This window comes from Schistocerca piceifrons, chromosome 4 (assembly GCF_021461385.2).
Source record: "Schistocerca piceifrons isolate TAMUIC-IGC-003096 chromosome 4, iqSchPice1.1, whole genome shotgun sequence".
Taxonomy (NCBI): Eukaryota; Metazoa; Arthropoda; class Insecta; order Orthoptera; family Acrididae; genus Schistocerca; species Schistocerca piceifrons.
In genome coordinates, this window is record NC_060141.1 from 333,278,757 (window position 1) to 333,297,937 (window position 19,181).

At 37.9% G+C, this 19,181-nt stretch overlaps 1 protein-coding gene across 1 annotated transcript in view; it reads left to right on the forward strand.

The window, feature by feature from the left end:
* The window catches only part of LOC124794990 (cadherin-23), a 479,297-nt gene that overhangs the window by 386,060 nt on the left and 74,056 nt on the right, over positions 1 to 19,181 (forward strand). The window lies entirely within an intron of this gene.

Sequence of the window (19,181 nt, forward strand, 5' to 3'; positions counted from 1 at the left end):
AGTGAGATATGCCTCTACATCCTTACATTTTTTCTCTGGCCATCCCTGCTTAGCCATTTTGCACTTCCTGTCGATATCATTTTTGAGACATTTGTATTCCTTTTTGCCTGCTTCATTTACTGCATTTTTATATTTTCTCCTTTCATCAATTAAAGTCAGTATTTCTTCTGTTACCAAAGGGTTTCTACTAGCCCTCGTCTTTTTACCTATTTGATACTCTGCTGCCTTCACTATTTCATCCCTCAAAGCTACCCATTCTTCTTCTACTGTACTTCTTTCCCCCATTCCTGTCAATTGTTCCCTTACGCTCTCCCTGAAACTCTGTACAATCTCTGGTTCTTTCAGTTTATCCAGGTCCCATCTCCTTAAGTTCCCACCTTTTTGCAGTTTCTTCAGTTTTAATCTACAGTTCATAACCAATAGATTGTGGTCAGAGTCCACATCTGCTCCTGGAAATGTCTTACAATTTAAAACCTGGTTCCTAAATCTCTGTCTTACCATTGTAAAATCTATCTGATACCTTTTAGTATCTCCAGGGTTCTTCCATATATACAACCTTCTTTCATGGTTCTTGAACCAAGTGTTAGCTATGATTAAGTTATGCTCTGTGTAAAATTCTACCAGGCGGCTTCCTCTTTCATTTCTTAGCCCCAATCCATATTCACCTACTATGTTTCCTTCTCTCCTTTTTCCTACTCTCCAATTCCAGTCACCCATGACTATTAAATTTTCGTCTCCCTTCACTACCTGAATAATTTCTTTTATCTCATCATACATTTCATCAATTTCTTCATCATCTGCAGAGCTAGTTGGCATATAAAGTTGTACTACTGTAGTAGGCGTGAGTTTCGTGTCTATCTTGGCCACAATAATGCGTTCACTATGCTGTTTGTAGTAGCTTACTTGTACTCCTATTTTTTTTATTCATTATTAAACCTACTCCTGCATTACTCCTATTTGATTTTGTATTTATAACCCTTTATTCATCTGACCAAAAATCTTGTTCCTCCTGCCACCGAACTTCACTAATTCCACTATATCTAACTTTAACCTATCCATTCCCCTTTTTAAATTTTCTAACCTACCTGCCCGATTAAGGGATCTGAAATTCCACACTCCGATTCGTAGAACACCAGTTTTCTTTCTCCTGATAACGAAGTCCTCCTGAGTAGTCCCCGCCTGGAGATCTAAATGGGGGACTATTTTACCTCTGGAATATTTTACCCAAGAGGACGTCATCATTATTTAATCATACAGTAAAGCTGCATGCCCTCGGGAAAAATTATGGCTGTAGTTTCCCCTTGCTTTCAGCCATTCGCCGTACCAGAAAAGCAAGGCCATTTTGGTTAGTGTTACAAGGCTAGATCAGTCAATCATCCAGACTGTTGCCCCTGCAACTACTGAAAAGGCTGCTGCCCCTCTTCAGGAACCACACGTTTGTCTGGCCTCTCAACAGATACCCCTCTGTTGTGGTTGCACCTACGGTATGGCTATCTGTATCATTGAGGAACGCAAGCCTCGCCACCAATGGCAAGGTCCATGGTTCATGGTACGTAAAGTTTATTGAAACTTTATTCTTTGGTTCCTTCAAGTACAACGGACTAGTATACCGAGTTTGGAAGACTGACTGCTTTGTGTGCCAGTGGAGTAAAATGTACCATTGGGATAACAAGTAAAGGAAAACAATATTAATTCACCATCAGTACCTAGCATGGTACAATAAAAGCACTTTGTGCCAAGTCCATATTATTAACAGATAACATATATGCTATTAAAAGCACATATATTTACCAGATGTTTGAGAGTTTCAGTGAAACTCTTGAAATCACATATTATGATTTCTTGCTACGTTCTTTGGTTAGATGGTTCATTATAAAGAAGCAATAAAAGACTGGCATTTATAAAATACCTTTTGCTAGGAAGAGAGAGCTTTTTTAAGGCAGAGCACAAACTGTAGTCAAGACCTGAATCTCAATTACCATCAATATTGCACAATTCTCTGGTCTGTTATTACAAATCAGAACACAAGCACTACACACTCTCCACAAATAATGAAAAGCAATGTGGAATGTTATTACAAAACATACAAACAATGACAACAATGTGAATGGTAACTGCATCAAAAATGATGGTACACTGAAATCATTGATCTTGATTATTTCCTCTTTCCTTCCTTTTCCTCAGTCCATTTTCTCATGCTATTTTTTCTTCTCTTCATTTTCCAACTATCTAGTTCCAGTCACACATCACATTTAAATTTTCATCTCCTTTAACTATCTGAATGATTTCCTGTATGCCATTGTATATTCCTCAATATCTTCATGATCTGTGAAGGTACTTGCCATGTAAACTTGTACCATTGTGGTCAGTTTTGCTGTTGTGTCAGTCTTGACTACGATAATGCATTCACTGTATTATTTATAGTTACTTACTCACATTTTTATTTTCTTATTCATTATTAGGACTATTTCTGCTTATCCTTATTTGATTTTGTATTGATAACTCTGTACTAATCTTACCAGAATTTATATTCTACCTGCCACCACCTCTTATTAATTCCCACTATATTTAACTTCAACCAGTCCATTTTCCCTGTTAAATTCTCTAACCTACCAACATAATTAAGAGTTTTAAGAGTCCACACTCACTTGCAGAATGCCAGTTTGTTTTTCTTGATGACACCATCCTCCTAAATAGCCCCTGAATGGAGATCTGACTGGGAGAATATTTTACTCCACAACATTTCACCCACCTGGATACAGTAGAGTTACATGCCCTCAGGGAAAAAAGGCCTTAGGTTTTCCTTCTTTCTAGCTGTTCGCAGTACCAGCACACCAAGACCATGTTGGCTAGTGTTATAAGCGTAGATCTGTCATCCACACTGTTGCCCCTACAACTACTGAAAAGGCTGCTGCCCCCATTCATGAACCACAGGCTAGTCTGGCCTCTCCACAAATACTCCTCTATTGGTACAGCTATCTGTGTTATTGAGGCACAAGAGCTACCTCAGCAAGGTCCATATTATGGTTGAGCACTGCTTCTGCTCTTTGAATATCTAGAGAAACAAAATTGTACTGCTGTTTTATGCTATATTTGTAAAACATATTCAGTAATAGAACATTATGTAACTTTACTTCTAGTTGGAATATATTTGTGTTTTAGTGTAGGAAATGTTCATAGCAGTAATATCTGTCCACTGTCTGCTGTACGCAGTAGCTTTACAGGAACACTAAATAAATGAATAACAAAACATTGCACTCACTGATAATCAAGCAAATGCAGATGGAATAGATTTACTGTGGTAGATGCTGCAATGCACCACCGAGAAATATTAGTTTCAACATTATGAAAGGATAGTTGATACTCACCATGTAGATGCTGAGTCACATATAGAAACAACAAAAATACTGCCAGAAAGTGAGCTTTCAGCCAACAAGGGCTTCATCGAAAATAGGCAAAACACACACACACACACACACACACACACATGCACACACACACACACACACACACACACACACACACACACAAATGCCACTCACATCACATGACCACAGTCTCTGGCTGCTGATCCCAAATCTGGGCTCAGGACAGATCCCCTGCAGAGGAAGGTATTCAAGACCTGGCCAATTACCAAAGCCTTTGATAGAATACACCACACCATTCTATACAGGATCTGGGCTCAGCAGCCAGAGACTGTGCTCATGTGGATGTGAGTTGCATTTGTGTGAGTGTGTGTGTTTGTTGTCTTCTTTTGATGTAGGCTTTGTTGACTGAAAGTTCACTTTCTGGCAGTCTTGTTTGTTGTGTCTATCTATGACTCAGCATCTCCGCTACATGGTCAGTAGCAACTATCCTTTCATGGTATTGTTACATTCCAGCCTGTATTTTCCCATCGTTTGAAATATTTCAAAAATACTGCCTCTTTGGGAGACTACGAACTTGACAAAACTATCCTTAAGTTACTTAGTATCAATCAATGACAGAATATTTCATGACAGACAAAAATATACTACAATAACATCAGTATAATTTAAAACTGAGGTAAACGAAGCCTTTCAAGTTACAAACTCAATTCACTCCTTCCAGTATTTACAAAAGTTTTTGAGAAAGTGGCCAGTTATAGAATATTGGCTATTTTATCAAAGCAGAATTTGTTAATGGCCTCTCATCTAAGCTTTCAGTTGTCATCCCCTGCATGAAAGGTATGCAAGCCCCTGCATGAAAGGTATGCAAGACCTGGCCACGTTTAACCAAAAAAATTAACTTATTTGTATACTTTGATACAGTACACCACACAATTCTACATGGCAATCTAAAACATCATGGCATAAGTGACTTCCCTTTTCCATGAATGCTTCACAGCACTAAGCACAGTATCATATTGACAGATATGTACAGGAATTAAATTAGTCTCAGAATGGGGAAACAAAGAGAACAAAACAGATAGTCATATGAGGATCAGTATTGAGTCCAATCTTGTTATTGACCTACAAAAATGATCTTATGGTGACTTTAAAGGACAGTTCAAAAACTATTTGGTGATAACATGGACATACTGATGAGAGTTCAAACTAACTTTACTATATACACCACTTGAATGATTGCTAAACATGCCTACAGCTGGTCCACAGTAAACAGTTTAAGCCTTCATCTCATAAAGATTAATATATACAGCTATATACTTACTCATCACAGCTATGTACTTACTCATCAAACTACTGTAAAGGATGTGATAGAGGGTATTTAGCATTGCACCACATGTTAAGATCTCTTCCAATTCCAGTTGTATATGGAGCATAGGAAGAATGACTCTTTTCACAGTCCATGTGGGAGCAATATGTAGAGATGATCTTCACACCATCTTAACTTAACCATCGTAACTTAACATTGGTTCTTGAGGCTTATTATGTAGGCTTGCACTGGAAAATCAGCATGCATCTTCAGGCATCTCCAATTTCATGTTTTTCAAAATTTCTGTGATATTGTGTCACAAGTCAAACAAACCTATGATCATTCATGCCAATAATGTCCCGCCAAGGAATAAGTCTTGATGTGGTGAGGGGCTCAGTACTCAATGATCCAGATGATCAATGCAGGACGGTCTATTGCTATTAGCTGGTCAGTTGATAAGAGCAAGCCAACAGTCAGCAATGTGGGAAATAAGGTGAAGAGGATCAGTAGCTTCCAAGGCGGGTGAAGATGTGGTCTCAATGGCAAAGAAGGCAGATTAATCATTTTCCTCAGACAGTGATGCCTCAGTGGTACTAAAGGTGGAGAGGGTGGACCTCAGTATGATGGATTTAGCTGAAGAAGCAGCCCACCAAGCATAACAAAAATCCATGTCGGTTCTAACTTGCAGCAAGTGACTTCATGGTCTGTGTTAAGAACCATCTGACAATTTGATCACAGATGTAACATCCCACAAAGGAGCTAAGACCCCTGCCTAATTTACTTTCAACCAAGACATGATGGTAAACACTAAACAGAAAAGTACTCCAGGAGGTAAACAATCCTCCATCACTGGAAACAGTGATGCAACTAGGCCATTGGATTCTGGAAACCTTAGAACATCATGTAAGGAAGAGTCAGAGCTTCCTAAAACTTCTCACAGACCTACGAAAAAACCTTTGCAAGAAACATTAAACATCAACATTGAACTAAAGACTACAGAAACTTTAACAATTGCTGGATGTGTTAAACAGATGCAACATACTCATACTAGCACTTCACAAAACCAGATACAGTGATTAGAATACATTTGAATCAGAGGGCTACAGGATTTCTAAAGAAAACAGCTTTCATGGTCAAAAGGAATCTAACAGAACTCATAAAAATTTTTGCGTCCCCATCAGATCGAATATCATTTCTCTCATTTAGATTAGCAAACAAGGACTATTCCATCATAAATACACATGCACCTATCAAAAATGACAATAGAAAAAAATCCAGAAAAAGCTGACCACTTTTGGGAAACACTAAAAAATGAGACATCAAAAATACAAAAGCACCACATAAAATTACTCATGGGAGACTTCAGTGCAGGGATCGGCAGAGAAGAGATATACAAGGGAATAGTAGGAAAGTCTCCTTCACAGAAATGTGACAGTAAGAATGGTTAAAGGCTCATCAACTGCTGCAGAGAATTTGATTTAAAACTAATGTCAACCATTTCCAGAAAATTGCCAGGGAGAAAGAAGACCTGATCTTATCTAGTGCACACTTAGGCCCATATCAACTGGATCATGTGCCAATAACCAAACAAAACATAGATAATTCATGAACATACAAGTCAGAAGATAACTAGGCACAGATATAGACCACTGTTTAACAGAAATCAAAACCAAATTTCACCCTAAAAAACCAAACCCCAATATTAAAAAGTCCATGGAATTGAAACAAAATTTCTGTCAGACAACGAGAATGAATTTCTTAAAAAGTCTCACACAAGGAAGATGGGGAACTGGGATGAAATCAAAGAAGCAATGACAAAAATGGTACAAGGACTAGAAAAACCAAGCAGAAGAAGATATAGCGAAGGGCATAAGAAATGGGAAAAACACTAAGGACTTGTACAGAGTTTTCTAAAAAGAGATACCAAGATACAAGCCAATGAGCCTACACTTCAAAGACTTGCTGTGAGTTACTATCAAAATACTTCAACACAACTAATTTTCAGACAGCCTCAAAAGGGAAACGTACCTTCAGAACCACAGTCATTGCATCAAACTGAACAATACACTGGTCAGCAGAAAAACAACAGAGTGCCAGATGGAGACAGAATATTAGCTGAGATGTGGGAACTGGGAGGGAATCAGGCAGCTTGGAGGAAGGAAGAATACTGGATGACTAGAAACAATCCATTGCCATAATTCGTCCACTGTATAAGAAGGGTGACAGAATGGACACTAATAATTACTGAGGCATACCTCTGCTTCCAGTCACCTACAAAATTATATCCAAAGGTCTACTGACTAAGACAGATCAGGCAGAACACACAACTGCTGAATACTGAGTGGGGTTCAGAAAAAGTAGATCGTGCCCAGAGCAAATTTTTATCTTGAAAACTATCCTCAAGATCAGAACAATGTGGAACCTTAACACAGTTGTTAAATTCATTGATTTCTAAAAAGGTTACAATTCTGTAGAGAGACAGACAGTATTCCTAGCACTGGAAAAAGTAGGCATTGACAAAACCACCAGACAATGACTGAACACACACTCATAGGCACAACTTTAAAACTTAAATTTCAGAATTAACACAGGAGTTCATCAGGGCAATGGGCTGTCACCCATTCTCTTCAATCTGGTCTTACACAAGGTCATGAAAGAGTGAGATAACTAAATGTGAGAGAAAAACATTGAAAAAATCCATCTAGGATAAGGAAGAGGAAGAATCGAAATGAACTGCCTCACTTTTGTTGATGACATCGTAGTAATTTCTAAAGACAAGACAGATACAAAGAGATTGATAGAAACACAGAAACACTACATGAAATTGTAGCTAAAACTGTATTAGAAATGTCAAAAATATGAGAAAATGGAATACACTGAACATAAACACAACAGAGAAAAATATATGGAAACAGAACACGGAAACATAAAAAGAGTTGGTAAGTTTAAGTATATTGGAGAATAGATGATACAATCAAATGTGTTTGATAACATCACAAGTAAAGAAAGATCAAAAGACAATGGAATTAGCATACAAACTCATCCGAAACCAATATAATAAAAGATCAGTATCATTCCAGGCAAATATGAAACATTATGCAACAGTAATTAAACCATAAGCACTTTACTGATCTGAATGCCTAACACTGAATAAAAGGTATGAACAAGAAGAACTAGAAAAGAAAGAAAGGAAAATACTCTGAAAAATTTTAGGGCCACAAAAAAACAAAATTATGACTGGTCAAAGAGGAGAAATGGAGGTCTATACAGGAACATAGAAACTATCACAGACACAATAAGAAAGAGCAGATTAAAATTTTATGATCATATTTACAGAATGGATGACAAAATGCTAATGAAGAAAATTTATTACTTCATTTCCAAATTTTAATAAAATCACAGGATTGCTGGAAGAGACAAGAAGGGACTTGAGAAAACTTAATGCCATAGAAGACATCAAACAGGACAGGGACTATTTCAGGCTACTGATCAATGCTGCAAAACTTTCTGTCCACCAACAAAATTCACAACCTAGGAAGGTTATGTTGAATGAACAAAGGTAGGCCATCAGTAAAAGCATGAAGAAGTTCTGGAGAGAAAAAAATTGTATCGTTGTGTTGGTTCTAAGCTGTCTACAATTGGTCAAATTCCATAACAAAAAAAAATACATTCAACCTCCCTTGTTAATCCTATTAGCCATGTGTCCCACACACTTCAATTAAATTTTAAAATGGGATGCTCTAGCATGTAGACTTTGTACCCAGTATCCTGCCCATGAACCAAAATCTGTCGCTTGCCTTACCTGTGACTGAGCCTATGTTCCATTTCATATCCCTACAAAGTGTTACACCTAGGTATTTGTATGAGTTTATTGATCCCAACTGTGATTCACTGATGTTTTAGTCACACGATATTTCTTTTCTGCAGTTTGTGAAGTGCACAATTTTATATTTCTGAACATTTAAAACAAACTGCCAATCCTCACACCACTTTGCAATCTTATCAAAATTTGACTGCAGGTTTCTTCAGACAGTACTTCATTACAGATAACTGCGTAGTCCACAAAAAACCTGAGGTTGCTATCAATATTTTCTTCTGGGTTTTGCAATATTGATGATTTCAGAATCAGTGCTGGTTGGCATTCTGTTTGAGATACTTACTGAATTTGAGCTCAGGATATATTCTAGGAGTCTACAATAAATGGACATCAGTTAGGTGGGATGATAGTTTTGTTGATCACTTCTGCTAGCCAACTCTCAGAGAGGTGTGACTATGCTTTGTTACAATCATTCAGCACAGTCTTTTGTTCAACAGATGTACAGTATGTTACAATTGAAATTGGATTCGGGACAGCTGCCATTTTTGTATAGAATCTGACAGGGATTCCATAAGGTCCTGGTGTCTTGTTTAATTTTTGCCGTTTCTCAGTTCAGAGAAACTGCACTACCGTATCACTCACCTTTGCAGTGGTGGAGAGTTAAACTGGGGCGGTACTTCTGTACATTCTTTAGTAAAGGGACATTTGCAGATGGAATTCAGCATTTCTGCCTTTGCTTTGATACCCTCAATTGGAGTTTTTGCATCATCCACGAGTTTCTTGACACTAACTTTGCTGCCACTGACAGCCTTTATATACGACCTGAATTTCTTCAGATTTTGTGAGAGATCTTTCCTAAGATTCTGCCACAGCAGTTATTGAAGGCTTCACTCAATACCCTCGTGACAGTCAAATGCATTTCATTCAGCATCTCTGTATCCATAGTGTTATGTTTTGTCTACAACCATTATACAGAAGTCACTGTTTCTTTAGAAGTTTCTTTTCATTGGCCATATACCATAGAGAGTTCCTCCTTCATGAAATGTTCTAATAGGTATATATCTGTCCAGTACATGGTTAAATATTCTTTTAAACTCAAATCACAGTTCTTTTTCATGCTCCTGCCAGGAGGTTAATGTTTTGAGTTTCTCTTTGTGATATAACACACCTGCCTCTCTATGGAGATTATTAAGCACATAAATCTTCATACACATTTTAGCTGCTCTTTTTATTTTAGTGACCATAATTGCTACAACTGTATCATGGCCAGTGATGCCAATTTCAATAAGATGCCTTCAAAGAGGTCAGTATATTTGTTGCCATTAGGTCTAATACAAGGCTGGAAAAAAATGCAACACCCTCAACAACTGTGTTCAGTGGCACCAGGGTATAATAGGTCCATCTGAGGCGTTGTAGTGATTCATATGTCCTGGGCATTACCGATCGGACAGCACTCACGAGACTTGTCTGAGCCCCCTCTGTCTTGATTCCACAGTCAGCAACCGTGCTGAGTTTAGAGGTGAACACGGTTTGCAACATTCATTCTAAAGTATAACCATGCCCCACTGCTGTTGAACAGCTTCAGCCATTTGAATGGGGTCGCACTGCCGGCCTACAGTAAGCTGCATGGACATATTGACAGACTGCTGCACTTAGTGGACGCAGCATGTCAGTGGTGTATCACTTTTTCAGCAGTGGTCTGTGGAACCTTCCCACACCTATAGACCAAGTTCTGAATGTACGAATAATATAAATGCGTGTCAAGATTGATGTGTATGGTATTGACCTGGGGAGCTGTTTCCAGAGTCTTTTTCCAGAGTGCTTTCGTCCAAGACACTCAGGTCCCGGCCAGGCTCCGTGGGGTGGTGTGAGGGGAGGAGGGGGGGGGATGCCTCATGGTCACACTGGCTGTTTCTGCAGGGCAAAGTGACCAGTGCCCGCTACTTTGTACAGGCTGTTATCCCTATGCTACTCTCGTTTCTTTGGCAGAGAGGTGGTGTGCTTTTTCAGCATGACAGTGCTCATCCACATATGGCTGCTGAAATACTGTGTGCTCTTCATGGTAAACAACAACTGTTATGGCCAACAAGATTACCAGATGTCTTGCCAATTGAATACATATGGGGCATGATGAAATGGGAACTAACTCATTCTCCAGGGCCTGCAAGAACCATTGCTGAACTACAACAAAAGGTGCAAGATACTTAGATCAGGCTATTGCAGGTTTATTGGATCTTGATGATCATTTGCATGCAAGAATAGATGCCTGCATTTCCACCAGAATGATTTTGGTGGGGGGGATAAACTTTGTACTGATGTGACTGTCAACGAAATGAACTTGTCCTTGAAGGTGTTGCATCCTTTCTTTCTAGGCAGTGTATTTCTGTCCCGAGTAGATTTCCAAACTGTCTGTTCTAGGTAGTTTTCAGAGAAGGTATTTAGTAATGTTTTGCAGGCTGTTATTGTCCTGCACACTACTTACAGAAGTGTAACATTCACAGTCAGTTGTTGGATGATTAGTGTCCTGTAACAATGACAGTATGACTGGGGAACATTCATACTAGGGAACTGAGGTTTTTTCTGAAGTTGGATGAGTTTGGTCATCAGTATGATGATCCAGCTACAAGTTTATTCCCATCCTTGATAGTGATTCTTGCCCAAACAATCGCACATGCAGATCCAATTTTATCATGAAGGATTTGAGTTTCTTTGTTACTGAGACAAATACATCAGTCCATTTCCCATTAGCCTATCCTTTTTATATAGACTTATATTTGCACAAAAAATGTCACTGTTTTCAAGTTTTGGTTTTAGACCTTTCTATGTTGATGAGGTCCACTGCTTTTTAAGACTGTTTCAAACTCTGGGACTTTGTGGCATGTGCTCTGGCAGCTGATCTCAAGGATTTTAATCTTTTCATCTGTGGGGTCATTCCTTTAGGTCTCACACAAATAGTTTGGGGTGTCCTGTGGCTATTTTTATCTATATTGGAGGGAGAGTCACTAAAGCTAAAGGAAACCTTGTGTGCATCTCGCACACAATCAGGCAGCTGTAGAGCAGACTCTGATGTGTAGTGATACTAAATTAAGTCTCTAAGCATCCACACAGAATACACAAGATGATTCTTCCCTTCCTTTGCCACCATACCACTGAGGGGCTCCATTATTCAACATGTCTTAGAACTACCCTTTTGTACTTGCCTCCCCTGACACTCAGCAGGCTTCCCAGCAGTTGAAGTATGTCTGACTGGTTCAGTGTCAACTACAATAGAAAACTGGAACTAAAATTTGTTGATTGGGGGAATGGGTGCAATACCTTAGGTTCTCCATAACTCCTGCCTCTCCTCTGCAGAACTCCTAGATATACCACTGACACTTCACTCACAGTCAAGTATACGAGCAGTGATTGGTACTGCACTTCCTACAGAGGAGACATATTCACTGGAGAAGATAGTAAAGGATCCTTAAAAGAGTATCAGTTTTGAATTGTGTAGTATATTTTTGTCCATCAGTTGACACATTGATGTGTATTATTTAAGTTTCTGTAAACATTTAGCTTGTTGCTTCAGTCGGAATTTTTCAGATTTCTTCATTGTTTGTTTAAACATGGGGCAATTTATTATTGTGCAGCATGTTCTAATACTGAAAACATTTTAAAAGAATGGAGAAAGTTATGCAGCAACTGTGGGATGTCTTCGTGTGATTCTAGGGTGTAGTGAACTGCCAAATGAATCAACAGTTCTCAGTCTTATTGCAAAGTTTAGTGAAACAAATTCAACAGTGAACATTTAGAGTGCTGGGTACCCTCATTCTGTATAATTCATTTCAGTGGTTTGTGAGAGTGAGGCTGTCAGTCAAGTGAAGTTGGTTCTTTACTGTTTCCAAGAACTGAGGGTAAGATATCTTTCAGAGTGGTGAATTATCTGATATTCCCTCCATTATCACCTTTACAGAATCCAGTAAATGCATCAGCTAAAAGAAGCCAATCATGAGAAAAGTCAACATTTTGTTGACTGGTTTCTGAGAAGATGACAGGAAGACAACAGTTTTGCAAGGAACATCATCATCTTTAGTGACGAGGTGTATTTCCAGTTAAATGGTTTTGTAGATAAACAGAACTGCCGTAGGTGATAGCTGTAGTCATGAGATCATTGCAAGGCTCAAGAGGAAAAATTAATGGTAGACATTATTAGCAGTTGGACCAAGTCCTTTGTCAAATGCAGACAAAACACACAGGGCCACATGTGCATGTTTTTTCCATGTGTGAATGTGTGTGTGTTTTGTTTTGTCTATGACAGATGAAGTACTCAGCCCAACAGCTAAAGAAATATAAAGCTGTATTTTTTTTCCATTATACTTGTCTGCCACTCAATGGCTCTTCTATATAGTAATCAGCTGTCCGTCCTTCTTATAGTGCTGTTTTTCCATTCAGGATTTTCCATTGTTTAAAGCTCATAATTTGACACATCAAAACCGGTGAGCTTTTCAAAGGGCCCTATACTTGAGGTAAATTTGATATCTCTACTACATGACTCTTGACTTTTCACCCAACACATCCATTTTAAGCAGCTTCCAATTGCTTAATACTAGTCAGAGTGATTTCCAGCTGCACATGAACAGCAACTAACTCATCCAGCACCTGAGAATGGGAATCACAGTAAGGCTGCATTCTTAGTAATTCAATGTTTATCCAAACACTAAGTAATACTTTTTTAATTTCAGTATCTGTTATATCTGTGATTTGCATAAATAAAACAGGTACACTGTGGATTTTAGGCAGAAACCAAAGTAAATGGTCTTTATAGATTTCGATATATTGATTACAAATATCACAACTACAACTGTCTCCCAGCTCAGGGTTACAAGTCAATTGGGGCTTATGTTTCACATATACTGCTACTGTAATCAGTAGAATATATACATTAACTGAAGTTACCTAGTTTATTTGCACCATTTCTTTGTCTTCCTCTTGTGGGTGGTGTCTGGAGCATCTCTCTGTGGCATCCAGCAGCAGTCGGCCAACATAGCAGTGAGGGAAATGTCCGTGGAACCACTCACTGTGCTCATCACTAAATCCACCACAGTTCTCTGATAACAGATTGAGGTGGGGATAAAGCAAGTGCATCTTCAAGGTCATGTTGCAGCCAATTAGCCTAAAGCACGAATGATTTCATCCATAAGATCCCCATAATATTCAGCTCTCCTTTTTTCTAAGGAGTGTCTTATCACATTAAAAAAAAAAAATATATCATACATACAGCTGATGAGGGGTTAGAATGGGCTCAAAATCTGTGTCCCCCAACAGCTAGTGTATCTGTGGACCAATCAGTACCCCTTTGTGATCTTACATGTGCTGAGTTGTGAAAACTTCATACACAAAAACTGATGTGTACTGCCTGAACACATGCTGTCAAGAGTCCCAACTTAATGTGCAATGGTAGGGGAACAATTTTGTTTGGATTCACTGGCGGTTCTGTGGCAATATCTTTTGGCGCAGGCACCAGAGCTGTTCATGGTGGACATTCCCCCTATGTATAGTGTTTTTCCCAACTCACACAGTGTCACGAACCCAGCTCTACTGTGCAGGAAAAGTTATCTCCATAAGGACACCGTTACGGTGTGGCTAATGGCTGTATAGTACTTTAGTAGAGCTGGCCATGATGTCTCCTTTGTTGATGCTGCTGAGTCTGCATTGTCCATGTGGCTTCTCATTGTCTAGGCAATGATTCCTTTGCTGCTCTGGCTCCAAGAAAAGGTGCGGGTTTTTTAATTATTACTGGACTATCAAAAAATGACGCAGTATTCCACGGTTTCTTTGTATCAAAAACACATTTATTGCCAAAACTATATACACAACTACACTCAACCGCAGCCAACACTCAAGTGGCTGAAAACCCATTGTAGGCCAAAGATCACGGTCATAAGCTACAAAGAACATACAATTCCAATATCGATTATTGATCGCAACACCTAACTTAGTATTATCTTAAGCAAAAGCTTTTTTAACATGACTTTAGTGTATAATAAAATAAAATGACATCTATTTGTCAGTTCCATTACAATAGCCCCCCAAGAATTTTGTAAGTATGAAAATGCGAACAAAATTCTGACACCAGAATAATGGAACTGCCGAGAATATGTTTTTAAATAAATTAAAATTTTTAATAGGACTGTTTCCTTTGAATTATGCTAACACTGAAATTGTTATACTCAGTAAAGGAAAACATACAATTTTTAACCTTAGAGTAAATGAAATACGAAAGAAGATTCACAATTTTCACTTAGAAGAGTCCATAATGTTGTAGCACTTCACATGAAACCATTGAAAGACTGTAACTTTTAACTGCAAGCTTGTTTTATTTTCTTTTGTTGCCCACTTTTCACACTACTCACAGTCTGTCCCACATTGTCCATCTGCACATAGGTGGCTTCCGTTAAAAGGTCTGATTTCTGCTTGTCCTGCAGTGCGTCTGTTTCCAAAGCTTAGCTGTTTGTATCGCTTCATTGACTATAATGCCATGTTATCTAAAAATCACATACAGAGATCACCTTTTGGTTACATAATGTTTATATGTAAGTACATGGTTAGGATACATAGTTAACCTTCTGGTAATGTTTATCTAGTGGGAGAAGTTTACAGTATCTGTCTGAGTAATACTACACAGATATGAACTGGTCAAAAAAAGGATTCTTTAAATACTAATAAATTCAATAAACATGTAATACAAATGCATTAACATATTGGGTGTAAAATATCTTATCACAGAGACATTACTCCAAGGATAAAAAAATTCAATTGTTTTCAAAAGTAAAGTTACAGGCAGTTTGTTACGAGGGTTCATATTCATAGTAAAAGTGCAAAGGTAGAATCATGGATGAAAGTTTTGGAATGGTATGTATTTATCAAAATTAAAAAATATTACTGCCTTTGCATTTGCAGTGGTTGAGAGAGAAATATACAGTAATTCATGTGGTTTACTGAAAATGATTGTCTCCTTGCAGAGTTGGACATTTCAAGCACTTAAGTGTGTAGTAATTAGGACTCTGCCTCTAAGAGTAAAAAATTTAAAAAACTTAATTGTTGCAAGACAGATTTAGTGCTGATTAGTGGCTTGCATTTTAAATGACGTCTCAACAAGTGTGGTGTGAGAGTTACACAAACTAAAATCACACAAATTATTAAACATTAATCAAATTGCATAAACATACAGAAATACCAAAAACTAACATGGCTAGCATATTACACAGAAAATTCATTGCAAACACTTCATACAGTGAACACATATTAAACAGGTAATAAACATTTTCAAGGTCACAAAACTGTATCAAAATCAGACAATTTTTTATATACAAAATTTCTAGTGAAAAACTTTTGTTTGTGTCACCTTTTAACTTTCTCAGACTAGTCTTATCCCTTTTGTTTATACAATTTCAACGAAACAATATTCCTTAGCCCGAGAACTTTCCTGGATTTAGGATACACCAACCGGTATGCATTCGGGTGTGGATGCTCTACAATCTCAAATGGACCCATGTATATATCAAAGAATTTCTTTATTTCAGAAGTTAGAATTTTTGATTTCTCATGTGATTTTACTAAAACATTATCTCCAACTTTAAACTTGGTTGCTTTGATCTTACTATCATGTCGTCTTTTTCTCATTTCCCCCTGTTTTATCATGGTTTCTTTGACTATGGCTTCACGTTCATGCATAGTCATCATTGTGCATGGTGGAAATTCTACAAGTTCAGTGATAATGTTGTCTGGTTTTAGATGAAACATAATTTCATGAGGTGAAAATCCTGTGGAAGTGTGCTGCAAGCTATTCATAACATCTTCAAAGTCTTGTACATGGTCATACCATGTAGGAGGTTTATGACTGCAATATGTATGACATAAAGGACCAATCTCGCGCATATACCTCTCAGCTGGGTTTGACGACAGATTATATACAGATATTTGAACATGTTTGATTCCTGATTTATCAACAAAGGCTTTCCAAACTTTAGACAAAAACTGAGAACCGTTATCCGACAAGATTGCTTTTGGTTTCCCCACGTTTAAGAAATAGTCTTTTTCAACTTTTGTAACTATCTGTGTGAGATCATCAAAGGGTTTACTCAAATGTACAAGTTTCTTCAATTGATTTTTACAAAACTGTTTCATAGTCCCCTGTGTTTCTCTATAATTTGGTCCATTCAGAAACTCGCTCTTTATCCTGGCTTGTTCAGTTTCAGACCAGAACCGTTTTAAGAACTCAATTTCAAATTCTGCATAAGACATTTCAATAGAAAAATTTTTATTGGCCCATGATAAAGATTCCCCCTCCAAAATATTTTTAACAAACTTAATTTTGAAACTTTCACTCATATTGGGAAAAAAATTGTCTCTACAACTCTGCAGAAAGTCAACAGGATGCAAACTACACTCATTAGAAAAGTTTTTAACTGGAATATTGGATAATGAGGTACATGTGTTCATAGAAAAATTTTTGTTAGCTACATCATTGCTAAATATTTCAAACTTCTGGTTCAACTCTGATACTGTACTTTTTAGTTCACTAACGTTTGTCTTAGTTTCAATCTCGTGGAGTTTTACTGTGTTACTGACTGTTCCCATTTTATCATTCACGACATTTAGTTTCGAATCTACTCTACTTTCAAGATCTACCGCCATAGCTTTTACATTTACACAAACTGTATCTATTTGACTATTAACATTAACAAAACATTTTGCATTTTTCTCTCTGTCTGTGACCATTTCATTTTTTACAGACTGAATTTTGTTACTCAGACTAGTTTTTACTTCTCCCACTTCAGATTCTACCGCCAAAATCTTTGTTTCTGCCTTGCTAAGTTTCTTGTCTATCTTTGATATATCGTTGCAAAGTTTATTACCCCAAAGTAAGACATTATCAATTTTTTTGTTCATTGCTCCCTCTAGATGCGACACTTTCTGATTTATAACCCGAAAACCATCCGCGACCGTCTGATTCATGTTTTGCAATTGTTCTTCATTAGCTCGTAAGTGGGCTGCAACTGTTTAATTTAAAGCTAACGATTGTTCCATCATTTGTAACAGCGATTTAATGGTCGACGTCTCACATTCTGATGAATTAAGACTTTGATCCGCTTCTTTGACTGACTCATCTTCCGTTTTTATCGGCATATCTATGTCCCCAAAGACTAACAAATTTTCACAACCCTGCTCAGATTCAGCACCACTTTCCTCTTTCACAATCATCATTTTCATGAAATTTCACACACAAAATAATAAAAGGAATAAACAGCTCTAAACAAATGTACTTATCTTTTCAGTCTGGATCCTCACTCGTGTGGTTAGTCCACTTTACTGTTTCGTTTCGTCTCCCTTTACTTCCATGTATAGCACTTCTTCGTACCACGTGGTCATTAGACTTCTGCAAAACAGATTTCATCAATCCAGTACATATAAATGTCTTAATCCCGGCAAGGATCCCCCAGTTGTCACAAACCCAGCTCTACTGTGCAGGAAAAGTTATCTCCATAAGGACACCGTTACGGTGTGGCTAATGGCTGTATAGTACTTTAGTAGAGCTGGCCATGATTTTTGTTGATGCTGCTGAGTCTGCATTGTCCATGTGGCTTCTCGTTGTCTAGGCGATGATTCCTCTGCTGCTCTGGCTCCAAGAAAAGGTGCGGGTTTCTTAATTATTACTGGACTATCGAAAAATGACACAGTATTCCACAGTTTCTTTGTATCAAAAACACATTTATTGCCAAAACTATATATACAACTACACTCAACCGCGGCCAACACTAAAGTGGCTGAAAACCCGTTGTAGACCAAAGATCACGGTCATAAGCTACAAAGAACATACAATTCCAATATTGATTATTGATTGCAACACCTAACTTAGTATTATCTTAAGCAAAAGCTTTTTTAACACAACTTTAGTGTATAATACAATAAAATGACGTCTATTTGTCAGTTCCATTACAACAAGTAGCAGCAATACTTAGTGTAACCCCACTGCAAAGACAACTGCACCACAGTGACTTTGGAATCCACATATCAGCCATAATTAACACAGTTTACAATTGATTTCAACAGGTATAATTTTCTTTAGCTAAGGCAGCATTTGACACAGATATGGATGTCCTGTCATTACCACTGTGTAAGATTCATGCTCATGTTCTTTGTATGTAATATTCAGATTTTCCAACAAATCTCTGATGTCACTGCAGAACATAATGTGGCCTTCAGTTCTTAAATGACACCCAAGTCTTTTCTGATGCCCTCAACACAGACACATGTACTGTGTCAGCGTGGAAATTCCTCTGCTGCAGTCACGAGGCCAAGAGTATGGCTTTGCGCTTTGGAAGATCTAAATCTGTGATCAGATCACTGATTTCACAACTTGTTATTTTGTGTGGTTCTCCAGATGACGGTGTTGGTGTAAATGTATGGTCAGTGTCACTGGCTGAATGTATCAGTTCAGCATAATCACTATCACTCCTTGTTAAGAGACACGTGTGGGCACAGGAACGGGTAATCCTTTACATGAGCCAAGGGTGAATGACAAATAGGATGTCAGGATAATGAGTATTCCTCTTCCTCTTGGTACAGACTCCTTTCTTCAAGGAAATACCACACAAAAATTGCAATCTGATGCACAGTTTGTGGGTTCATGCCAAACAGCAGGCTCACC